We start from the raw sequence: 26,934 nt of genomic DNA on the forward strand, positions 1-26,934 counted from the left end.
CTTACAGAGCTGGAAGCAGGGCAGGGCGGGCGAAAGGAGAGTCGGGACAGCGCACGGAGAGTCGGGGCAGTGCACGGAAAGTCAGGGCGGGTGAACGGAGAGTCGGGACAGCGCACGGAGAGGCAGGGCAGTGCACGGAAAGTCAGGGAGGGTGAACGAATAGTCGGGACAGTGCACGGAGAGTCGGGGAGGGCGAAAGGAGAGTCGGGGTGGCCAGAGGAGAGTCGGGGCGGGCGAAAGGACAGTCGGGCAGCATGCGCGGTATACCCGTGAGCGCGGTATACAAAAGTTTTTGTACATAAAATCGTGGTTTCTGCGCGCTATACCCGTGTGCGCGTTTTACACGGGTGCGCGTTATCTGCGTGAAAATACGGTATATATTTTGCTTGTCTTTACACAAGTGTGTTGGACATGATTTGTTTTCCTTTATCCCCCCCCCCCTTCCTTGGTTGGGATTTGTGTAAGGGAGGGGAAAACAATGGTGTGAACAGGGCTCTCTCTGGCTACTGGGGCTCTTGGTTGAACAGCATTATGAGGTGCCTTTTACAACACCGCGGTAGTGAGCGCTGGCACGGCAAATGCATTGCATATGCCATGCGGGAATCTCTACTGTGCCTTTGTAAAAGGGGCCGTGTGTGAGGAAGGGGGCTCCACTTTACCTCAGATGATTCTGTGCTTCGGTCTTTACTCCAGCCCTGAGCTGGAGTAAAGAATCTGTTAAAAAGGAAGTACAGGCAGTCCCCGAGTTACAGACGCCCGACTTAAGTACGACTCATATACTTAAGAAGGCGGTTGCGGCTTCATTTGATTTGACTGAGCAATATTTCCAGTGGCATAGATTCCTACACTTCTCTTGCAGCAGATTCAGGAATGATGCATGGCCATATTAAGAACAGTGTGTGGTTGTGCATACTGTACCTTACTACTATTAATTATTTCTATGGCGCTAGCAGACGCATGCAGCGCTGCACAGAGTCACAAAGAATAAGAAAACAGTCCCTGCTCGAAAGAGCTTACAATCTAAACAGGCAAGACAGGACAAACAGGATGTCATGGATACAGTTAAGGGAAACGGTTAATCAGCTGGCTGGGTTGGAGGGCAGAGGGGAGTACAGGACAATGAAGCCATTGTGACATCACTGATTAGGTTGGCTCTTATTGGTGGAATGAGGTATTATGACATCACAATCTCGGCTCTGCTTCCCAAAGACAAACAGGATGTCATGGATACAGTTAAGGGGAATGGTTAATCAACTGGCTGGGTTGGAGGGCAGAGGAGGAGGGTTAAGGATTGAAAGCTATATCAAAAAGGTGGGTTTTCAGTCTGCTTTTAAACGAGGGAAAGGGAAATGCCAGTAGGGACAGGTGGTCCTTTTGTCAGCTGGGATTAGAGATAAAGCAGCAAGAATCTTAAAATCTACAAGTTCTGAGTTGCATACAAATCCAACTTAAGAAAAGCTTTAAAAACATAAATTGTTTGTAACCCGGGGACTGCCTGTATGTATAAAGCATGACAAAATTCTATGAGTTTTTTAAAATTTGGAAGCAATTTTGGATTCTGCCTTTTTTGCATGCCCATTATGCTACCATTTTAGTTAGATGATTTTGCTGCTCTTTTTCCACACTAAAAACCCATAATACATCAGGAGAAAGATTAGTTTAGTAATAGGCAAAATAAACTTTCGCTAACGGGTAATATGGCTTACTCTATTGAACTCAGAGTGTGTGTGGGAAGGGGGGTGGGGAAGAGAAAGATGAAAAACAGAACAATGAGAGGGGACTGTACACTATAAAGTTAACATGTCTAATGAAAATACAATGAGTTTGTAAAATTTGCTTTTGGTATGCCATGAAATAGAGGCTGAGAAATGCTTCCTTAGGGAACCAAAATGTTGAAGTTTGAGTGTGGGAGTGGTAGATGCAGGGATGTTTAATTTTCCATGCTGTGGAGCCTCTCTGCTTTTACTTCTGCTCCACAGTTGCTTTGTAATGTAGTCTCTTCTTAGAGGGCGCTTTTCTTGGATTTTCTTTCAGGATTTGTGCAGAGCAAAACTAGTTGAATCCTATGCTAACTGGTGGATGTGCCACTAAGTGCATTCCTAGTTGAGGTAATTGTTCCAAGCCGGCCCCATTCTCTATAGCAGTGTTCTTCAACCGCCGGTCCGTGGATCGGTGCCGGTCCGGCATGTCCATCAGGCAGAAGACAGTGTTCTTCAGCCACTGGTCCATGGTGCGATCAATGCGGCATCTTCAGGCCGGCTCCCTGAGTGCTGCAGTGCACAAAGCCATGGGAAAAGACTCCTACATGCGTCCTGCGCCTGAACCGGAAGCCTTCTGACATCAGAGGGAAGGCTTCCAGATGAGGTGCGAGGAGCCACTGCCCACAGCTTTGTGCGCTGCAGCACTTGGGGAGCCGGCCCGAAGTTGCCACGTTGATCGCACCGTGGACCGGCCCGAAGATAACACCGGGGGAGCAGGCCAGAAGGCAAGGCACAGCATGGAGGGAGAGAGATAACAACAGTAGGGGGAATGCTTTTATTTTTTATTTAGTGATTGATTTACATCTGCTGTCTGTTCTGGAAGAAATGCATTTGTTTCTTTTTCTCTGGGGTTGTATGTACTTCTTGCAGAGTCTTGCATCTTAGGGTTTATTTGTAAATATTAGTACTTTTAGTGTTGGTCCTGCATTTGCATGGGGTTATCTGTTTTCTTGTAGGAATGAATGTTGAAAAGCACACAGTGTGCTTTGTGTATTTTAATTTTGTAGTTAACCAGTATATGTTGTTAATACGATTATATTGTGTGTGTGTGTGTGTATATATATGAAAAATGAATGGAAAAAATGGTGTTACAATTAGTACTATTATGGGGGCGGGGTCTGGAGCAGAGATTGAGTGAAGATGGGCACGACTTAGCCCAGTGTTCTTCAACTGCTGGTCCGTGGACCAGTGCCGGTCCACAAAATAATTATTTTATTTCCGCCGGTCCACAGGTGTCAAAAGATTGAAGAACACTGCTCTATAGCACGTTAGAAAAATAGTCAGGGAAGACCTTAAGGTAAAGCCGTTGTGTGATGCATGAGTTGACGTTTACAATTTATTCTGCTATAGCATTGTGTTTTTACCAAAGCTATTGTGAATCCATGCCAAGGGAACAACATTTGGTAAGATAGTGGTTTCTTTGTGCAGGACCACTGTGTAATTACGTACTTGCATCATTTTTAAGGGAATCTAAGATTTTATTGATCATGGTAAAAATAAACTTCAGGTGTAAGTATGTGTTCAGTAGCGTTTATAATTCCTATTAATTCAAGGTATCAAGATCTTTGAAGCTCAGTAGATCGCAAATTCAGAGATTTTATCCCAAGGAAATATGGAACACACTAGTCAATATTCTGCATACTTTTAACAAATAATAATAATAACTTTATTTTTCTATACCGCCATAGTCAAAGTGATTTCTAGGCGGTTCACATAGAAGGAAGGCTGGACAATCGGCGAATTACAAAATGCAAGAAGGATGTTATATAATAAATTGGAGAAACATGGGGATAGAATACATGGGAGAAGAAAGATGTTACATAATACATTGGGGTTATAAAGGGAAAGAATACCTGAGAGAGGTTATCTGATTAGACAAGGAATTTGTCAAATAGAGCGGTTTTAATTGATTTTCGGAATGTGTTGTAGGTCTGTCTGGCTTTATTTATGTGGTTTCCTAGCCAGGATTGCTGTCTGTTTGCTTGGACATGAAAGTTCTGTCTAGGAAGGATTTGTATTTGCAGCCTGTGATCTTTGGGTATGCAAAGATGTTTTTGTTTCTGGTTGTTCGTGTGAGGTTGTGTAGAGTGAAGTGTGTTTGCAGGTAGGAAGGTGCTAGGCCCCAGACTTGCTTGAAACAGATACATGCAAATTTGAACAGTATTTGCGCCTCCACTGGTAGCTAGTGCAATTTTTTGTAATCGGTGCTAATGTGGTCTTTTTTTCTCAGTCCGAAGATCAAGTGAACTGCAGTGTTTTGCACTAATCTTAGTTTTTGTACTGTTTTTTTTGGGATATCCAAGTAGGCGATGTTGCAGTAATCTAGGGTAGATAGGATCAGCGACATATGCAAAGAGACATGTGCAAAGCCATGAAAGCTATTTAAGGATGCATTCCTAGTTGAGGTGATTGTTCCACACAAGCGCCATTTTTGATATGCATATGATATGACATCATAGCTGAACGCATTTTCAAAAGACCCCCGAGGAAGCCAAGATAGTTGGTGAAATGGGTCCCGTTGGGCTTAAACAACAAATGACAAGTACCAAAATAAGTGCATTATTTTGTTTATTTGGTGCTGACCAATGGTTGATTTAATAAGCACAATATAAAGTTACACACATATATTGATCAGCATCTGAGAGGTTTTTGACCGATGAAAGATAACCTGAACCTGCATAAGCTATTTTGGAATTTCTATTCTATATTGTATATAATAGTATAAGAATAGCGCAGGCATCTGAGGTCTTTTCTTCTCAATGAATACTTTACCTGAGTTGTGTTCAAGAAACCTGTTCATTACTGTGTTGGCCATTACAGATCTGTAATTTTGACTTTCTCTAACTATAGTGCATCCTGATCCTGTGATACTGAGTGTGATCAGTTGCTTCTCTTTGTAGTTCAGCTTGGAAAAGAGACGGCTGATGGGAAATATGATCAAAGTCTACAAAATCCTGAGTGGTGTAGAATGGGTACAAATGGATCGGGTTTTTTTCATTTTTTTTTATTGCATCAAGATTTACAAAGACTAGGGGACACTCTATGAAGTTACAAAGTAATACTTTTAAAACTAATAGGAGGATATTTTTTTCAGTTAAAAAAAAAAGTTTAGACAAGTTCTTGGAGGAAAAGTCCATAGTCTATTGTTGAGACAGACATGGGGGAAGCCACTTCTTTCCCAAGATCGGTGTCATGGAATACTGCTACTATTTGGGTTTTTGCCAGGTACTTGTGACTTGGCTTGGCCTTCATGAAGACGGGGTACTGGGCTAGATGGACCATTGGTCTTTTCCTGTAAGGCTATTCTTAAGTTCTTATTTCAATATGGAAATATTTTATGTAACCTTCCAGACTCTATTAATTTCCAAAATAGATTTTCTTTATCTTCATTAAACATCCTTGAAAACATTATTTATATGATCAAATGGATATTCAGGGAGAGCTGAGGGATGACATGGTAGGACTTGAAAGGCTTATGGTACTAGTTCTTATTTTGGGGATGAGAACATTCTGTTGTATGTCCTTATTATATATGCTTTTTGTGCCAGGTGAGTAGGTATGTGATGATTAGAAATGGAGATCATGTACTTGCTATTTGCCAAGTAAAACTCTTGCTTTGTATTCTGTTCCTGTGGTTTCTTGTCTGTCATTTTATTTCTTCTCTTAGACTGATGGGCCTTTTGGTTCCGGTGTTTTATATAACTATTTGTCTCTGGTTTTTACTTTGTAAAGCGTTGGCTATTTAACTCTCATGTCTTTCCGCACTCCCTGCTTAAGTACAACGGTTCGCATGTGGATGACACTTTACAAGTAATAATAAACCCACAGGACTGAGGCGCTGGAAATTTCGCAGCAATAGCTATTTTTATATTGGAAAGCTAAACAAGCAGAAACTGCTGAATTTGTCTTGTTTTCAATGTAATAAACAAATGTAAGTTAGGAGCTGCGACCTGACTGCTTTGCAGAGATTCAGCTGCATGCACAGCTTTGCAGGTTGGTCACCTGCCTAGTGCCAGTTTACTTAAAACCAAAAATAGCTATTGGGTTGGGGGCCAAGGAAAAGCAAGTAAGTTAAAAAAATGCTCTGGGTTCATGACCTGGCAGAAGCTAATCATTGACCTTTACCTTACTTGGCTCTCTTGAACAAGTATGTCTTTTACCATATTGTGCAGGACTGTGTTTTTAATTTCTGGGATGTAAAGAGTTGGATAAATCATTGGCCATGCCTCCCCCCCAAAAAAAATGATCCCAGCAGCAGGCATCTGTAAAGAACTGGGATTCCCATTTTAGTTGATGCTAACCATTGGTTTTCTTCTCTTGATATGGAGGCCACAAACAGATCTGATATGTACTGTAAGCTATTCACAGTAAATATTAATTAAATATATTTGCATGTGCCTGGGCTAAGAACCAAATTGACTTGAAAACAGACTATTTTTGTGACCCTTTAGGCTAAATTAAGTTAATCAAGTTTTCTATTCCACTTTTACCTGATAAGAAATCTAGTTATCAAGTATGCTACCTTATCCAAGACAAGCAGGCATCATATTCTCACATGCGGGTGACATCATCCATGGAGCCTGGCACAGACAGTGCAAAAGTGTACTGTCACTTTAAAAGTCTCGAGATTGCCCTTACCTCACATGCGTCAATGCATCCCTGCCTGATCTCAGCTCTTGGGACCTTCAATTCTCAGTTTTCCACGGAGCTGAGAAGCTGTTCCTTAGAGTTTCTCTAAGCACATCAAACTTATGGTATTTTTTTGTGCCTTCCCGTTGTTTTTACCCGTATTTTTGTCATATTTTTCCATTTTATTATTTTTATCTTTCATTCGATGTAAAAATTTTCATTTTTCTACTGACTCTTTGTTTTGGGCCTTCAGACTGACCCATTTCTTACGGCTAATTGTGGGTGACTTAAGGAACAGGTAAAATTTATATCTGTTAATTGCCGGCATGAGAACAAACCTTTGGGATGCACCGGGGAGGGGCCTAAGGCGCTGATTGGCTCAGCACTGTACATCAAAACATAGAAGAGACAGTCCCTGCTCAAAAAAGCTTACAATCTAGTCAAGACAAATAAACTGGACAAGAAAGTGCATTAATATAATGCTCAGGTGGGGGGAATTACAGGGGGAATAAGACAGATATCGGTGCTCAGCAGGTGGGTTGGCCAGGATCCTTTTCAAGGTTCCAGGCTCTTCCGTCAGTACTCTGGAGGTCCTTCGATGCAGAGGTCATTTCAGGCATCAAGACAGAAATTGGAGGCTCCAGATGCCCCCAGTCTTCAGGATCCCAATCTGCAAAAGCCCCCCAAAAGTAGTTATGACCCCAGATCAGTAGCTGTACTCCTACGTACAGGAGGAAGGTTATTGGCTTATTGGGAGGGGTGGAAGACCGTGCCAGATGAAGAATTGGACAGATACTCCATATATTTTATTTTGTCCAAAAGAGATTCAAAAGACTGAAGGCTAATCCTAGATCTGAAGTCATTCAGTGCAGTCCTCAAGGTACCTCGCTTCCTGATGGAGACTGTAAGATTCGTCATTGCCTCTGTAGCTCTGGGGGGAGTTTCTTGCCTCCCTGCATATCCCAATATTTCTGGAGCACAGGAAGTTTCTGAAGTGTCGTTCTCAGCTCTTCCATTCGGTCTGGCTTCAGCCCCTCACACCTTCATCAAGGTGATGCTCGTGGTGGCAGCACACCTTAAGGCCAAAATTTGGGTCCATCCACACCTGGACAACTGGTTAATAAGAGCCCCAACCAAGGCCGAGAGCAATGGAGCTAGTACTCAGCTGCTACAGAATCTGGGCTGGATAATACATTTCCCTGGAGTATCTGGGCATCCAATTCAACACACTGGAGAACAAAGTCTTCCTTCCAGAAGCTTGCAGAGCGAAGTTCATGCATCAGATTCTGGAGCACTACGAACAGCAAGAACCTGCTGCTTGGGCATTATTTGCAGGTTCTGGGCTTGATGATAACGACAATAGACGTGGTCCCTTGGGCGTGAGCACACTTATGCCCTATTCAGAAAGTGTCCCTGCCATGCATGAACGATGTGCGTCACAGCTTGGACTGGTAGCTGGAGTCCTCAGGACAGGTTTGAAAAACTCAGCTATAGCAAAATGGTTTTTGCACATGGCTCTGGAATGCTTTTATGCAAAGAAGTGTGTAGTGAATATGCCCTATTCTGCTGTCAAACAAGGATGCAGGAAGGAAGAATTGTGAAGCTGAAGAACCTGAGACCTAGAAAATAAATGAACACATTTACTAAAAACACTTCTTGCTGCTCAGCTGCCATTGTACAAATTTGAATAATGCACACATTGCTCTGGACAGTTTAATTTTCATAACAGAGCTTTTCCAGTCATTTAGTGAATCTCCCACAAAGGATATTTCATGAACCAGACGTTCAAGCTTTCCGTCTTTTATTTTAAAGAGGGCTTGTGTTACAAGTAGACCAAAACATGTAGCGAGTCATTCAGCGGCAACAAAGGAAACCCGAGACTAGCATAAAGGAAGACTTTTCATTAAGTTCAGAAAAGACCCTTATATGGTAATGAAGCCAGTGTGGTGTCTTGATATTAAACATGATAGGGCTGTGTTGATGCTTATGCTCTCAATTAAGCTTTTAAGATGTAATTCTACAACAGCCAAAAATTGCATTAAAGCTTAGATTTTATAGGGAAGCATTGGTTGAACATAAATGAGCCAAAAGTCCTCTACTATGAACCAATTTTGTTTATCTGTGAAAAAGACTATATTTAGAAAGGACTACATCTTTTATATCTGTATCCCTTGGGTGCACTTGCCCCCCCTCAGCTACTCAGTAAGATGACCGCACCTTCAAAAAGATATAAAAAGGATGGCATCGGTCCAGAGGAAGGCTACTGAAATGGTGTATGGTCTTCATCATAAAGATCTCAATATATATACTTTGGAGGAAAGAAGGGAGATATGATAAGAGATATTTAAATACCTATGTGGTATAAATGTGCATGAGTCAAATTTCATTTGAAAGGAAGCTCTGGAATGAGAGGGCATAGGATGAAGTTAAGAGGTGATAGGCTCAGGAGTAATCTAAGGCAGTGATTCCCAACCCTGTCCTGGAGGAACACCAGGCCAATCGGGTTTTCAGGCTAGCCCTAATGAATATGCATGAGAGAGATTTGCATATGATGGAAGTGATAGGCATGCAAATTTGCTTCATGCATATTCATTAGGGCTAGCCTGAAAACCCAATTGGCCTGGTGTTCCTCCAGGACAGGGTTGGGAACCACTGATCTAAGGAAAGGGTGGTAGATGCACAGAACAGTCTCCTGGAAGTGGTGGTGGGGAGACAAAAACTGTGTCTGAATTCAAGAAAGCGTGAGAAAGGCACATAGGATCTCTTAGAGAGGAAGAGATAATGGTTACTGTGGATGGGCCATTTAGCCTTTATTTGCCATCATGTTTCTATGTTTCATTGTATTGTATCTATGTTGTTTGAATATTCTATTGCATACTAATTAAATTTTCGTTTATATTGTGTTGATATGGTGAGTGTCACTTCAAGCTTATGCCAGTCTGTCATCAATTGGCATACGAGGGGGGTAGTGAAACATTCTCACCCTAACCAAGCAACTTCCTAAATTTTGAACGTTATTTTGCCACTGTAGCTGAAAAGAGTGTTATCTTATTTCGTTAAGTGCCAATTTGCAGAAATGGAATTCTATGTTTTGACATTGTTTCAGATCATTGATTGAACCCATATCCATGTCGTTCTCTTCTTGGTTGGGCTGAGAACTTTTCAGTGCCCCCCTCATATATTATCCATATCCCAAAGGAACAGGAGGACTGTCCTTTCATCACGTAACTTGAGCAATGGAATCCAGCACTTTGGACAATTAGCGATTGCAAACTTATTGTTCGTTTTATACTTGACATACCACCTTTCAGGACAAAATCAGAGCAGTTTACAGTTTCTATATAATAGTTTACAAAGTAAGAAAAGAACTACAATATGATGATAGGGAAGAAGAGGAAAGAAAATAAAGAAAAGGAGAAAAGAAAAATATTTTACATGTTGTAGAGGCAGTGCCTCCACCTGGCTGCCTCAGCTAAATCAGATTATTTCCAGGGGAGACTAAGGAAAATACATGAGCCCTCAGAGATCTGAAATCAAAAATAGGAAAGCTCTGCTCTGAGTTCTGCAGGAAGAAAATTCCCAAAGCGAAGGAGTGGTTAAAAAAAAAAATCTGAGGGGATGGATAATTGGTTACTCATAAAAGGAGCGGAGGATGGTTTTAATGAAATTTCTGATTTGTTTGCCGCGTTGTTTGCTACACTTGGCAGTGTAGCAAACATCACAGCAGACAGAAACTCGTTTGCTGATTTATCAGTCTTGCCCTTGTTCCACCTTCATATCAATTCACTAGGGGCAAGGGATTGGGGCTTTTATACTGCCTTTTGTAGTTTTATAACCACATTCAAAGCAGTTTACATAGAAACATGATAGCAGATAAAGGCCAAATGGCCCATCCAGTCTGCCCATCCGAAGAAACCGTTACCTCTTCCTCTCTCTAAGAGATCCCACGTTCCTTATCCCATGCTTTCTTGAATCCACACAGTCTTTGTCTCCACCACGAGCAGTCCTACTCCTGAGCCTATTACCTCTTAACTTCATCCTATGCCCTCTCATTGCAGATCTTCCTTTCAAATGAAAGAAACTTGACTCATGTACATTTATGCCACGTAGGTATTTAAACGTCTCTATCATATTTCCTCTCTCCTGCCTTTTCTCTAAAGTATACATATTGAGATCTTTTAAGTCTGTCCCCCATATGCCTTATGATGAAAATGACGCATCATTTTGGTAGCCTTCCTCTGGCCCGACACCATCCTTTATATATCTTTTTGAAGGTGCGGTCTTCTTTCTCTTAATTGGATTATTGAGGCCATTGACATTTAATGAGAATATTTTTAAAGACATTCTAGATAAATAAACCAAAAATTCCAATCAGAATCTTTCCTACCAAAGTAGGGAAATGTATTTTGATTATTAAAATTACTTAATTATAATTTTGTAAACCCATAATTGTCTTCTTGTATTAATAATTGGGAGGAGGGGGAGAAAATGATTGTTTTATGTATAAATTGTATATTTAATAGTGCGTTTTATGAAATATTTATGTTCAAGTAATTGTATTACACTGTCAAAGTTTAAAAATCAATAAAGATTTATAAAAAAAAAAAAAAAGAAGATGCGTTCTCCAGAATTGTACAGGAGGCCTGTATATCACACCAATGTAAATATATTTACCATTTCCTCTTTCCAAATTGATCCACAGTGCTTCTTCCTTGCCCTGCAGATCTGGCAATTGTGTGGCTTTAATATGATTATTAACATTTAACGCTACCTCCCATCCTACCCTGTCTTTCCTGAACAGATTATAGTCTGGTATAACTACATCCCAGTCATGTATCTCTGTGATCACCACTATATCAACTCATCTTCTTCCATCACAACTTTTAGATCCAGAATCTTGTTTCTCATACTTCAAGCATTAGTATATACTGCTTTCCAGACATTGCCCCCCTTTCCCATTTATGTAGACTGGTATTCAGTGATTTACTTACCCAAGGGCTTATATTCACCTGGGGGCTTTAATCACCCTGTCCCATCGCTTGTAGTTTAAAGCCCTCTTCAGTAGATTAGTCAGCCTGCTGGTGAAGACACTTCTTCCCTTCTTTGTTAGATGCACACCATCCCTGTTCAGCAGCCCTTGGAATATCATCCCATGGTCCAGGAATCCAAAACGCTTTCGACAACACCGTCCACGTAGCCATGCATTCATCTCCAGGATGCGAGCTTCTTTGCCTTGGCCTTTACCCTCGATGGGGAGAATGGACGAGAATACCACCTGCACACTTAACTACTTCACCTTCTCTCCCAGAACAACTAAGTCATTGTGGTACATTTGCAGGGGTACCTGGCAGTATCATTAGTGCCAATGTGGATGAGCAGCATTGGATAATAGTCATCAGGCTTGATGAGTCTCTGGATTTTGGCATCAGGCAGACAGCATACCTCCCAGGATATCATATCTGGTCTGAAGATGGACGCTTCTGTACCTCAAGCATTTTCCCTATCTGTCCCAGTGGTCTCACAGTCTATCTAATAATGTACCTGGAGCAGTGGAGGATTAAGTCACTTGCCCATGGTCACAAGGAGCAGTGTGGAGTTTAACAACATTAAATCCAGGAGATAATATTTAAGGCATCTATAATTACATTGGATTTATATTTAGTAAAAATGTCTACCACTACCAAGATGGCCACCTTTTGGATGATTATTTACCTCTATAGTTAATACCTTTTGATTTGGTGTGATCATATCACCCACAGATTCTTCAAATCCCCAAAATGAAGATTAAAATCTCCTATGACCCAGACTACCTTAAACTCTAAACAATATTTAGTCATCTCCAGTGCTGCCTCTAAAGTCCCTTTATTATCAGGGGCTTGATTATGTTTAAAAACAATCCCAACCAGTTTCTTATTGGCTTAACTCAAATGATAAAACTCTCTAACTCTGCTACTTGATAGACTATTATGAGTTTAATACCCAACCAAGACGTGAAATCCTGTCCCTAACCCCACCCCCCATCTCAAATACAGTTTTCCTAGGGTTACCAGATTTTCTGGAATGAAAATCCGGCCCCATGGCCCAGCCCCATTCCACCCATGTCACGGCTCATTCTGCCCCCCAGCCTCGCCCCTCAACCTGTTTGCTTGTCGTAAAGGCATCTGTGCATGCACTTGTGTGACGCAATGATGTCAGACGCATGCACGTGACATCACTGCGTTGATCCGCGCCATCCTGATGTTGCTAGCTGGAAGCTTTTCAAAACCCAGACAAAGTGCCAGATTTTGAAAAGCTGTCCTGGTAGCCCTAAGTTTTCCTAGCAGACTAAAGACCAATAAATACCTTTTAAGAACTTCCTTTAAAATTGCAGTTCTAACAGTAAGGAATTTAAGGTAGAAATCTGCACACACCATGTGATTCTTAATTTATTCATTCATTCATTCATTCAATTTTCTATACCGTTCTCCCAGGGGAGCTCAGAACGGTTTACATGAATGTATTCAGGTACTCAAGCATTTTTCCCTCTCTGTCCTGGTGGGCTCATAATCTATCTAATGTACCTAGGGCAATGGGGGATTAAGTGACTTGCCCAGGTTCACAAGGAGCAGCATAGGTTTGAACCCATAACTCAGGGTGTTGAGGCTATGCTCTCCCTAATCCAGGAAGTACAAATGGATAGGTCATGCCACTAAATCGGCCACCGACTCATGGCCACCTTGTGATGTTTCACAGCAGAGTAGCTTGCCATTGCCTTCTCCCGCACAGTGTGTGGCTCCACTATGTCACTGCTGCCCAACATAGGGCCCCTCAGCCTACAGCACCTGGTATTCCAAGATGGTCTCTCATTCAGGTACTAGCTAGGCCCCACCCTGCTTAGCTTCTTTTTTTTTTTTTTTTTTTTAGTTCAATAATTTTATTGAATATTATAAGTAATATACAGAAAGCAGTTCAAATACATAAAAATTGAATAAGAAATAGTGATGTAGAACAAAAGAAATCATAATTGCAGTCATTTGCATATAATAGATTAGTAAGAAGAATTCAGAGTATTTGAAACTGCTTAGCTTCTAATAGTAAGAGTGGGCCTACTCAGGGTGGCTAGGCCATAGGCAAAGTGCAAATACTTTTTACCCAAAAGCACCGGTAAAACTGTCTCCTGAGGCAAGTGTAGTGGTGTCTCCAAAGCATATCTTACAGTACAAGGCACTTTGGAATGACCTGATAAAGGCATTTGAAAATTTAATAAATGATCTCAGCTGGTGTGGTTCCCAAACCGGTCTGACCTCTATTTACAAGAAAAAATTTGATTATACTGGAAGCACTGAGTTTAGTGGATTTTATTTTTGATTTAGAGAACTTAGCTATAAAATACAATAAATCTCAGAGTAGCTGCTTTGGGTTTAGCTGTACAATATTAGTGTACATTTGCTCCCTTGGAGCTGATGACAAATCATATACAAATAATGTGCACGTAAAAATGTGTGCAAACACAGGTGAGCATACCCTTCACCATGAAAACATGCTTTGTGTGTAGATTTGTATTGGACCCTGGTGGAGTGTGCCCTGTATTTTGTACTGTATTTGCGCATTTGGGACTTGTATACTGCCCGTTCGGAGTTTTACAACCACACTCAAAAGCGATTTACATACAGGTACTTTCAAGCATTTTCCCTATCTGTCCTGGTGGTCTTGCAATCTGTCTAATAGTGGAGGATTAAGTGAATTGCCCGGGGTCACAGGGAGGCTGTAGCTCTAGCACAGGGATCTCAAAGTCCCTCCTTGAGGGCCGCAATCCAGTCGGGTTTTCAGGATTTCCCCAATGAATATGCATTGGAAGCAGTGCATGCACATAGATCTCATGCATATTCATTGTGGAAATCCCGAAAACCCGACTGGATTGCAGCCCTCAAGGAGAGACTTTGAGACCCCTGCTCTAGCACTATGCCACACTCTCCTTTTTTGCTGATTAATTTTTTTGAGGTTTCTCATTTTGCAAATTCTGTATCATTCCCTGCGTGTGCTTCACTCATTCCTCCTGTTTGTTGTAATTGAGGGGAAAGGGAAGGGCAAGGTATGGTGGATTTAGCACATGCCTTTTTCAGTGGTAGCTCGAGGGGGATTACATTTATGTACAGTAGCTATTTCATTGGCCCCAGAGGGCTTTCAATCTTAAGTTTGTACTCGAGACAATGGGGAGTTAAGTGACTTACGTAAAATCATAGAGCAGCAGTGGGATTTGAATCTGGCTTTCCTAGTTCTCAACTTGCTACTGTAATCATTAGGCTACTCCTAAATTAAAATAATTGCCTGTGTTTTGACTTATCCTTGCCGTACACCACCTTGAACAAGTTCTTTACAAAAAGGCGGTAAATAAATCCCAATAATAAATAAAATATTAAAAGTCGATATTTAAACCCTGTGATCAGCATTATTTTTAAACACTATCTGAGGCACTTTTATGCATTTTCAGTACCATTATGGGGCCCTTTTATTAAGGTGCACTAACCGATTTAGCGTGTGCTAAATGCTAAGATGCCCATAGATATAATGGATGCCTTAGCATTTAGCGCGTGCTAAATCGGTTAGCGCACCTTATTAATAGGACTCCTATATCTGTAGCCAGCAGCAATGAAGAAATGTTCAACTGCTGAACAATACATGTAATGGTGATGTTCTGCTGCCATTCTTATAGCTAGGCAGTTTAATTTGACAGCCTTTATGTATATAATGCACAAAATGTCTCCACTCCATAACATAAACATAAACATAGCATAAAAGCCTTCTTCTATACCACATAACATTAAAGATCCACTTTGGCATGATCCAGCTAGAGCTGGGATACTCGGTAAGAATTTTCAGCATGCTATGGAGGTAATTTCATAAAGTCATTTTTTGTCTGTATAGGGACACCAATTCTATTTATGTCGCCTAAAGAAAATCCCCACCATTAATCCACAACGGCATATAATAAACTTCAAAGTGCCTAATTTCTAAGTGATTTTTTTCCAGATAATACCTTTCTAAGTACCTCTATGGTCTTCAGTTCCAGCCAACCACCAGCCAAATTATTTAAAGGCTTGTTTCTCTTTTTGGCTTTTATTCATCATCAGGTTTTTGTTTTTTTTTAAAAGTGCTTGTGCTCTATATTCTATGTTTTGTGCAAATCGATAAACTTTTCTTATACAACTTTAAAAACTTTTGTACTTAGCTTTAGCTATTTCTTCATTCTTTTTTTAAACCTCGGGAAGGACCTTAAGGTCCTTTACATAGAAGAACACACATCGGAATGCTGTGGAGCAAAACAAAAGGGGGGACCTGTTCTTGAAAAAGCCTTTGGGCGAAACTGGTTGAACCTTAAGGTCCTTCCCGAGATTTAAAAAAAAGAATGAAGAAATAGCTAAAGCTAAGTACAAAAGTTTTAAAGTTGTATAAGAAAAGTTTATCGATTTGCACAAAACATAGAATATAGAGCACAAGCACTTAAAAAAAAAAAAATTAAGGTCTGATGATTAATAAAAGCCAGAAAGAGAAACAAGCCTTCAAATAATTTGGCTGGTGGTTGGCTGGAACTGAAGACCATAGAGGTACTTAGAAAGGTATTATCTGGGGAAAAAAAAAATCACTTAGAAATTAGGCACTTTGAAGTTTATTATATGCCATTGTGGATTGATGGTGTATGCCAACTAAAATCTGGCATAAATGCCCACACCTAAATTGTGCATGGGTCAGGCATATTCTACAAGAATAGTGAGCCTGATTTTTAGGAATGTCCCTTCCTTGGCCACATACTCTTTTTTTTTTTTTTTTTTTTTTTTGAGATCTGCACAGTAGAATTTATGCACACTACTTTATAGAACACACTTAGAAAGCTGTGTGCGTAAATTCTGATTAGTGCAAATTAGTGCCAAGGGTTGCTTTGTTAATTGACAATTTTCAGTGCAGATTGGCTTGTTAACTAATTAAGCCGTGCACACAAATTAGCAAAGCACATAGATTTACAAGCATAACTTTAGCCATGATGTATAGAATCTGGGGGGTAATGCATAAATAGCCTATATTAAAATACCTAAACTGTCTGTAAACTTCAGGTTTTTTGCCTTACGGTTACCTATGTAATGTCACTGGAAAATAGAGATTAAAGTATGCCAATTATACCATATAATCACTAGGAAAGAAAGAAATAATATTCACTAAGTAAGTGAGGTGCTGCTGAGCTTCTCTCTCTTAACAGAAATGTTGTTGCAATAGTTGTCTGTGTTTTGACTTACCCTTGCTGTATGCCGCCTTGAGTGCATGCTTTCCAAAAGGCAGTAAATAAATCCTAATAATAAATAAAATACCACCGTGACATGATGATGTACACTTCACTGGAGCTGTGATTAGAGAATGTCATGGGGACAGATTTGTCCCCGACCCCACGAGTTCCGTTCCATCCCTGCAAGCTGTGTCTGAGGCTTGTGCAGACGAGGACAACGCTTGCAGGGATGGAACAGGGACCGAACTCGTGGGGATGGAGGTAGATCCGACAGGGACAAATTTATCCCTGTGTCATTCTCTACGTGTGTATGAGACAGATTTTAGGTGGAACACAGGCAGAGTTTTTATGATATTTGATATGACATCTCTTTGGAAAAGTCAATCAAAATATTTTGCATAAAGGTATATTCATTTAGGGCTCCTTTTACAAAGGTGCGTTAGGGCCTTAACGTGCGGAATAGCGTGCGCTAGCTGCTACCGCCTCCTTTTAAGCAGGTGGTAATTTTTCGGCTAGCGCGTGCTAATCTTGTGCTAAAAACATTAGCGCACCTTAGTGAAAGGAACCCTTAATTTCTGCTATATCACTTGCAAGCCTGCATAGTCATAGAAAAATTTAAAATATACTGTTTACAGTTAAAAAGAGCCTTTATATGAGATATGATCTTTTGATTTTAACTAAGGTACATCTTATCTATGTTGTTTTATTGAAATATGTGTTGAATGAGAAAGCTGTAATTTGTTATTTTTCATTAGGATGTTTTATTGTATTCCGCATAGAATTGCAGGATATGCGGAAAATTGATTTTTAAAATAAAAAAAATACAGATTTTATTTAAGCATATACCATTTGAATGTGAATGATGCATTTACTGCATACTTTGCTTTTGATTTGTACCCAGCTGCTTTTGGGCTGATGCCTGAAATTTAATTATACACAAAATGATTATTCAAATTAAGTGGTGAAACCAACCTTAACACATACAGAGGAAAACAAGGTTGTTTACTTGCAGTGGCCAGACCATCCAGAAAGTCAGGTTAGAAGTTGCTGAGTAAAATCCGTGATGGTCCATGAGCTGCAGTGGAGTGTTACAAATGTTCATAATTTGAATGCTGAGCCAAAAGAGCTCCAGTGAAGAATATCTATAACAGAGTGAGACCATCTGAATTAATGATGGGAGAGACATGAGAGCAGGCAGCCTAGTCATTAGGATAAAAAACTGGGATCCAGAGCACTTGGGGTCCAGTTCTGCTTCCACTAGCAATAGTACATGAGACCTTGGGCAAGTCACGTTATCTCCCTTTGCCCAAGATATTTATAAGATTTATTGGTAATAGACTTATTACCTGTATGTAATTTTTAGTCTGTGACACCCAATGCAGAGCTCCCCACAAGATGAGATTCAGTGCTGTTTACTATTGTGGGGTATATTTCTATAATTTTGCCTTCAAAACCTAGACCAGTGCTCTTCTCCGATGTTCCTTGAGGGCCACAAATGAGTCATGTTTTAAGAATACCCCCGATGAATATTCATGAGAGAGATTTCATACAGTGGAAAAAAATATGCAAATCTATTTCATAGATGTTCATCAAAGACCATTTTGTTGCAGCTCTTGAAGATTAACCCCCTGTTTTACTAAGGTGCGCTATGTGTTTTAGCGCGCGTTTAGCGTGCGCTAAATATACGTGTGCTAACCGCTAATGCATCCATAGACTAACATGCACGCGTTAGCGTTTAGCATGTGGTTAGCTAAAACGCTTAGCACCCCTTTGTAAAAGGAGCCCTAAAAGTGAATACCACTAACTTAGGTGACACTGCCTTATATGAAGAGTTATTGCTAGGCATTCACGGTGTTAATAGACGGTATTATATCTTTGAATGTCAACCTAACCTAAAGAAATTTCAATTTAATTTTTAAAAAGTCCGACTTAAAGAAAAACAAATAACATGTTTAATTTGTAAATCAATAGTAGTATGTATCCACAGGTTTCCTTCAAGTACGTGCAGTTCTTGGATAGCTTGAAAACCACATGATTTCCTAGAACAAGTATCTTTCCTGAACTTACTTAGTCTCTGCCCACATCCTTTGTGCCTTTCCCTGGGTCTTTCTATTGCTGTCTGACTCAGTGATGGAGATTTCTTACTTAGCCTTGGCAGTCTAATGCAAGCTCTTTTTTTCTCTCTAAAAGTTGACCTCTGTTTCTTTTTAAAAGAGATGATGGTGTGTGAAACTCAAAATGTTGGGCAAAGCTAAAAATAACCTCCATAAATTGGGGTGCTGCTTTTAAATCCCAGCACACTGTGATGGCTTTATCCTGACAGAGGCCAAAATGAGAACATGGCATGAACAACTAATCGGTGAGCACAAAAAAAAGTTTTAAGAGTTTAGTCATTGCCAAAGTTCACACCATTTTTTCCGAAGAAGTCTGAAAGCAAAGCATTGATATTCAGAAGCACCTATGTGCTTGGCAGCAGCAGAAGCACCAATTATGTAAGTGATTTTGAAAATGTCTGTCTATCTGTAGGTAAAATAGAATATAGAAATATAAGTAGTAGTAGAATGGGATCAAATTTGGCATAGGTGAAAAAGTCATGAAAAGATACGTTGAATTCATAAGTGATTCATATTTGACTGGGGCATCAGGGTAAAGGCGAAAAAGGGTAGACTCAAGTAATCTAAGCAAAAATTTCTTTATGGATCCATGAAACAGCCTGTCAGTAAAAATGAGAACTGTATCTGAATTCAGTAAAACTTGGGATAAGTCCAGTGGATCTTTGAGGAAAAGGAGTCAGCAGGCTGGATGGGCCTTGTGGTTTTGATTTGCCATGATTTTCTCTGTTTCTGTGCTGCTTCCCTCCAGGGAAGAGAATAGCTCTCTTCCCCCACCCCCCCTTTCTCTCTCATTCCCCCTTTCTCTCTCCCCCTTTTCTCTCTCTCTCTTTCTTTCTCCCTCCCCTTCTCTCTCTCTCCCCCCTTTCTCTCTCTCTCCCTCCCCCTTCTCTCTCTCTCCCTCCCCCCCTTCTCTCTCTTTCTCTCCACCCTTCTCTCTCTCTCCCCCCTTCCCTCTCCCTCAACTACTGTACTTTCCCTTCCCTATACCTTTTTGTTGTAACTTTACCTCCCTCCCCCAACTTCCCTCCCTGTTTCATGTCAGTTAAGTCTGTCTATCTTCCCCCTTAATGTTTCAGATTATATATATTTTATCTTTTACTGTATTAACCTACTGTAAACCATCTAGATCAGGGGTGTCCAACCTGCAGTATTTTGTGCGGCCCCGGTCGAGGGTGATACAGTGTTTTCCTCTGCGGCCCCGGGTGTGTACCATCTTGCCGGCTCCCTCCTCTGTCTTGCTGCAGTGTTTGCGCGTTTGTGTGGCCCCTAGAAATTTTTTTTCGGACAATGCGGCCCAGGGAAGCCTAGATACTTGGGATAGTCAGTATAAAAAAAGAAACTAATAAATCTGGACCCTTTTGGAGATAATTCTTCCAGCAGTGCTCTCTGCATGTTTTTTCCACTTGAATATTCACCCGTGCTGATGGTGATAATGATTTGAAACCATCTAAGTTAAGGCAATCTCAAATTTTACAGTATATTCTCTATACAGCTGAATATCAACCTCAAATCTGAAAAACTGCCATCTTTCCTGCTCAGCCCTTCTTCGGCTCCAGCCACCGCAAGGGAAGGAGTTGGCTGGCGTGGGAGACCAACTCTGCCCCCAACAGCCCTTGCTGAGCCGTTCTTCAAATCTGAAAAACTGCCATCTTTCCTGCTCAACCCTTCTTCGGCTCCAGCCACCGCAAGGGAAGGAGTTGGCCGGCGAGGGAGACCAATTCCGCCCCCAACAACCCTTGCTGAGCCGTTTCTTCAAATCTGAAAAACTACCATCTTTCCTGCTCAGCCCTTCTTCGGCTCCAGCCACCGCAAGGGAAGGAGTTGGCCATCATGGGAGACCAACTCCACCCCCAACAGCCCTTGCTGAGCCTTACTTCAAATCTGAAAAACTGCCATCTTTCCTGCTCAGCCCTTCTTCGGCTCCAGCCACCGCAAGGGAAGGAGTTGGCCGGCATGGGAGACCAACTCCACCCCCAACAGCCCTTGCTGAGCCATTCTTCAAATCTGAAAAACTGCCATCTTTCCTGCTCAGCCCTTCTTCGGCTCCAGCCACTGCAAGGGAAAGAGTTGGCCGTCGTGGGAGACCAACTCCGCCCCAACAGCCCTTGCTGAGCCGTTCTTCAAACCTGTAAAACTGCTATCTTTCCTGCTCAGCCCTTCTTCGGCTCTAGCCACCGCAAGGGAAAGAATTGGCCGACGTAGGAGACCAACTCCGCCCCCTACAGCCCCTGCTGAACAGTCCGCTGCCTCCACTCTGCCTGCCTGGCTTAAGTCTCCCATGTTCAAATTCCATCGTGATCTGTACAGTTTACTTGATTGCATTATAAAGGCTCTTACCCAATTAGCCATCGCTAAGCCCCTCCGCTGGAATTTGTCCAGTTACTAGTCTCTGCCCATTGCTAAAGCCCTTTTCTGACCAAAAAAAAAACCAAACCATGAAGCCACCCCTTTGGGTCCTTATACTCCTGCTCTGCTCATCTCTCAACACCTCCCTCTGCCTGAACCCTCCCTTTCCCAACCTGCTCGACTCCTCAAATAGTCACAATTCTGGCCCTGGCACCAGAATCCCCACCCTGACGCGCCCCAGGAATCACCCCACCAGAAAAAACCCCCACAAAGTCAATCCCACCTCTCTAAAGCCTGTCCCCCATGCTAACCTCCCCTGCCATGCCTCTAACTCTCTCACCCCTGTCCCGACCCTTTACTGCAACGCCAGATCCGCATGCAATAAAATTCAAATTCTGAAGGACCTCCTTGAGGACCTCGATCCTGGATTCCTGTGCATCACAGAATCATGGATCTCAAAAGACGACCTCTTCACACAAAACAAACTCTGCACCCATGGCTACCAAGGCCTCTTTTCACCCAGAATCAACCGCAAAGGAGGTGGCCTGGCACTCCTCTACAAATCCTTCTTTGATGTCCAGCTCCTCAAGAGAGGCACCCAAGCTTCATTAGAATATATGCTAGCCTCAATCAATGATGAGCTCCGTCCTCACCCACTGGGCATCCTGTTACTATACCGTCCACCTATCCCTTGGTCCAATTCCTCTAACCTTGTCTTCGAGACCATAACTAATGCCTTTCTCAAATTCCAAAGATTACTAATCATCGGAGACGTTAATCTCCACCTTGACGACTCCACCAGCAAGGACACGATAGAATTCAATGACTTCCTCATCTCCCTAGGTTTCTCCCCCCCCCCACATCCGCTCCTACCCATGAAAAAGGGCACACCCTAGACCTCATCCAGTTCCTCGACCTCACCGCTTATAAAATGTCTGCCGAAGACACCCGTTGGGAACACATCCCGTGGTCAGACCATCTCCTAGGGGCCTTCTGCCTCCCCATCTTCATGTCTCATCTCGGATCCCCACCCCGATCCCCCAATTCTATTACCTTCCGGAAAAAAATTTCGAGTGATCTGTTCTGGACCAAATTCCTCAACCTCCTCCCCTCCATTCCCAAGCTTGCAGACTCTGAAAACAATTGGCACAACTGGATCGCCCTTTCCAAGTCCACCTACCACTCCCTCGCCCCCCAAACCACTAAATCCATCACCTATCCCCATAAAGCCCCTTGGTACCTTACACTCCATAGAGACCTGAAACAAAAATGTCGAGCCTTAGAGCGAAAATGGAAAAAATCCAAATCCTCATCTGACAGACAGGCCTGGAGAATCAATATCAAACTCTACAACTCAATATTAAAAAAAGCAAGGAAGAACTTCTATGGAGACAAGATCTCCAAATCCAAAAACCAGAATGGCACATTGTTCAACATTTGGCGCTCCCTAACCACTAAAAATGACTCCACCCTTCTTCCCTCATCTCCTTCAGCCGAGGTCCTAGCAAAATTCTTCAATGATAAGATCTCTACCTTAAGGCGCTCCTTCTCGTCCGCAATCTCCTACAATTCTCTGGTGCCCCCCGAACCCAACCCCACCCTAGCTGCTCTCAACCCCATCCCTGCCGACAGATCCTGGACTGTCTTCGAGCTCATATCTGATTCTCAGACCCTTAAACTCTGCCTCAAGTTAAAATCATGCAACTGCATCCTGGACCCATTTCCCTCCTACCTATTTGAGAAAATCCCTGCACAGGCCATCACATCTCTTACCAAACTCATAAATTCTGCCCTATTATCAGGCCTATTCTCCACTGAAATGGAACACATCGCATTGACCCCTTTACTGAAAAAAGCTGACCTAGACCCCTCCATACCATCCAACTACCATCCAATAGCAAATATCCCTCTCCTCACCAAACTGCTCGAGTCTATCATATCTACCCAGCTCTCTTCCTACTTAGAAAGATTCTCCATCCTCTTACCTTACCAATATGGCTTCAGACCCAACTTCTGCACTGAATCCCTATTGGCCTCTCTAATCTCTAAGGTTCAGCAACTGCATTCTCGTAACAAGTTTGTTGTCCTTCTACAATTTGACCTCTCCGCAGCTTTTGACGTTGTCCACCACGACATTCTAATTTTCCAACTCTCCGAGATAGGCATTAGCTCCATAGTTCTTGATTGGTTCTCCAAATTCTTGCGCTCCCGTTCTTACATGGTTAACATGAGCGGCACCTCATCCTCCCCCTGGACCCCGACTTGTGGTCACCCCTCTCCCCAATCCTCTTTAACATTTACATGTCCTCCCTGAAACTACTCCAATTATCCCCCCTTGAAACTCTTTACACTTACGCTGATGACATCCTCGTCCTCCTTGAGACCGACTCGAACCTCACTAACCTCTCCACGAACATATCCTCATGCATAAAGAACCTCCAATCCTGGGCATTCACAATGCATATGAAACTAAACGAGTCCATAACAAAACTCCTTTGGCTCGGCCAAAAATTAGACCATCTACCTTCCTCCATCTCATTGTCCACCGGCCCCCCATTACAGCTCGAGTTCTCAAGCAAAGTTCTGGGTGTCACCTTAGACTCTTCTCTATCCTTCAACGAACATCTCCAATCCCTGGTGAAGAAATGCTTCTTCAGCCTTCACATGCTAAGGAAAGTCAGACCCTATTTTCACCAAAAACACTTTGCAGTCCTAGTACAATCCATCATCCTCTCCAGATTGGATTATTGCAATTCTATCTACCTCAGCCTAACCAAGAAAAGCCTCCACAGACTTCAGCGGATTCAGAATGCCGCAGCTAAGCTTGTTTTCGTGAAAAGCAAATTTGATCACGTCTCACCACTCCTGTCTAAGCTCCATTGGCTCCCAGTAATCCCCAGGATCCACTTCAAATGTGCGTGTCTGGCCTACAAGATCCTACATGGCATCCTTCCTGCCGTTATCTCTCTATCCTGGAACTCCCCAACCCCTACTTCCTCCAGTATCCTTCCCTTCCATAAAAGGTATTTCCCATGTAGGCAAACTTGGGTCATCCCTCCCCTTTAGAATCACTGAGATCTGGAATAACCTCCCCTCCCCTCTCCGAACCTCAAGCTCCCTCCAACTCTTCCGCAAAAACCTAAAAACCTGGCTATTCTCAAAACTGTAACACTTCCCCCCTCTTAGGCCTCTCACCTTCCCCCTTTACACCTAACTCTTTAATCTCTCCACTGTAGTTCCTCTCTCATCTTTCTTCCTGTAAACCGTGCCGAGCTCCGCATTCGTGGAGATGGTGCGGTATATAAACCCAAGGTTTAGTTTAGTTTAGTTTAGAATGTGCTAGAGCAAAAGTTATAAAAAAAAAAAAAAAAAAGACTTGGTTTAAGAAATAGATAATATAATCTCTGTATATTTCTGCTATTGCACTAACATTCAGTTGCTGGGAGCTGCAGATTCTTGCTGTCTGGTATAAAATATGGCTGCTCTTTGGAGTAGGGTTAATGGGTATCACAGTTTTTTCCCCCCAAGGATTGTGAATGCTGCCACTGCAGCATCATCAGCTAATGAGCAGTGCTAGGGTCAGAAGTAGATCTCTGTTTATACTTCCATGTAGTTATCAGGATGACCCTCAAGTTGTAGGTTAAGGAATGCTCTTGGTGTGTCTGCTTCAGGGCCAGCCCACCCTCCCTCCCTCCTCCTCCACCCTATTATATCTTCATTTCTTTTAAAGGTCCCCTGTAGTGGCAGTTCACATAGGCTACCTTGCTGCCGGCCTTGCAGTCTTCTTTGTACTGGAACCTGCCCCTGAGGAAACAGGAAGTTACATTAGAGGGGGTGGGTCGCAGTATAGAGAAGACTCCATGATTAGCTGCTATCACCAATGACCTTTAAAAGGTAAATGAAGGGTCCAGGTCCTGGCAGGAAATAGGAGAGCATATTGGAGAAAGGGCTTGCGATGGCCTAACAAGAATAGTTGGTGGAATATTTTTTACCACCTTCATCGAATTAAGGGATTTGGGGGTGCACCCTCTCATCCTTCACCTCAGGCAGCAGATTATGTGGAATGTGGTGATATGGGACATCATTATTTCAAGCTGCTTCCCACTGCAGGGGTGTGTAGCATCAGGAGGAGGATTGACCATGATTAAACATGTTATATTGCTCTGTTGCTGTCTGAGCTGTTAGAATATGTTAAAACCTGTCATTCTGCTGCAACTCTTCCAAGAAATTGAAGAGGTGATGATTTACAGTGCTGAGCAGATAGGTTTATGCACAGTTTATTATTAAACCATATATATGCTCAGCATGGAGAATATGACAACACGACATTGCATAGTTTTAAGTTTGAGGTGGAGAAGCAGCTTAGAGGAATGGGCTGAAAATCAGAAAAGCCAGGGTTCAAATCCCATATCTTTTCTGCTGAGGAGCTTGAGAAAGTCATTTCCTCAAATATGGTTTTAAGTGCAAACACTCTAAGACAGTGAAATAACTGCAGTACCTGAACTGTAGTTTGGATCTGGAAAGGCAAGTAATCAGAATTTTTTAGACACACAGATAGAGGATGACCAAAACCAAACATGAGATTGAATTTTGTAGCACATTTTCAACAGAAAACAAACAAAAACAACAGAAAACAAAAATCAGCCACCTCTTATAACACTTGCCCCCCCCCTCCCGACTGGAGCAACTTTGCCCCAATCCTCTCCTGGACCCCTACCACCATTTCATAAATGGCAGAGGCAGGAAAGAAGGGGGGGGGACTGCTTTTGCCCTGACTGCACTGTTGGACCACCAATGTTTCTAAGGTAGGCCCTTGGGCAAGGGGGGGGGGGGGTCTACAGGTGGTGATAAGGGTTGGAGGAGCTGCTTTTGTTTAGGGGGGGGGCTGGAAGAGAGCTGCTTCTGTTTGGGGTGGGTAAGGGAGGGAGTGGGGGCTGCACAAATTTCAGGAGTACACTGTTTTAAGTTTCACTTACATTTTCAGCCAAAACTGAAACGATTAAATCTATAGTTCAGGCTAGCTTTGGCACTGAAATAGAAATTTGGTCAGCCTCTAAAGACATATATGGTGAAGATCCCACTGTCCAGCCTTTTAGTCCCAAGGAAAAATGTCATTTGAGAATTCTGAATAGTTCCTTCTGTGGAAGGGAATGACAGGAGGGCTATGCAGTGGCGTACCAAGGGGGGGGGGGTCCGCTCTGGGTGCAGCCTTAGGGGGGGGGTGCACAGCCGGACAGGTCGGAAAATTCCTGGGCTGTGACGGCACTGAGCGGCATCAGTGCCCCCCTCCGCAATGGCACTCAGCGGCATCGGCGCCCCCTGCCCCACGAGAGCACTCAAGTTCGGCCTCCTTCTCCCGGCATCAGCAGAACTTCAGATCGGCAACAGGTGCTCAATCAAAAGCTTCCCCTGACTCAGCTTCCTGTTTCCACCCAGGCAGTTCAGTCAGGGGAAGCTTTTGACTGAGCACCTGTTGCCAATCTGAAGTTCTGCTGATGCCGAGAGAAGGAGACCGAACTTGAATTCTGTCGCAGGGCAGGGGGGCACCGATGCCGCTGAGTGCCATCACGGGGAGGGGGGGGGGGGCCTTGCCGATCTTGTTGCAAAAATCGGAAAGGTGAGGGAGAAAGATGGGCCTGTGGTGAATGGAGAGATTGAGAGAAGGGGACAGATGATGGAAGTGAGGGAAAGAGAGAGAAGGGGGCAGATGATGAAAGTGGGGGGAGAGAAGAGGGCAGATGATGGAAGTGGGGGGAAAGGGAGAGAAGGGGCAGATGATGGAAGTGGAGAGAAGGGGGAGAGAAGAGGGCAGATGATGGAAGTGGGGGAG

At 42.6% G+C, this 26,934-nt stretch overlaps 1 protein-coding gene across 1 annotated transcript in view; it reads left to right on the forward strand.

Moving 5' to 3' along the window:
* The window catches only part of DAAM1 (dishevelled associated activator of morphogenesis 1), a 342,176-nt gene that overhangs the window by 39,146 nt on the left and 276,096 nt on the right, over nucleotides 1–26,934 (forward strand).

The sequence above is a fragment of the Geotrypetes seraphini genome, chromosome 7 (assembly GCF_902459505.1).
Source record: "Geotrypetes seraphini chromosome 7, aGeoSer1.1, whole genome shotgun sequence".
NCBI classification, from domain to species: domain Eukaryota; kingdom Metazoa; phylum Chordata; class Amphibia; order Gymnophiona; family Dermophiidae; genus Geotrypetes; species Geotrypetes seraphini.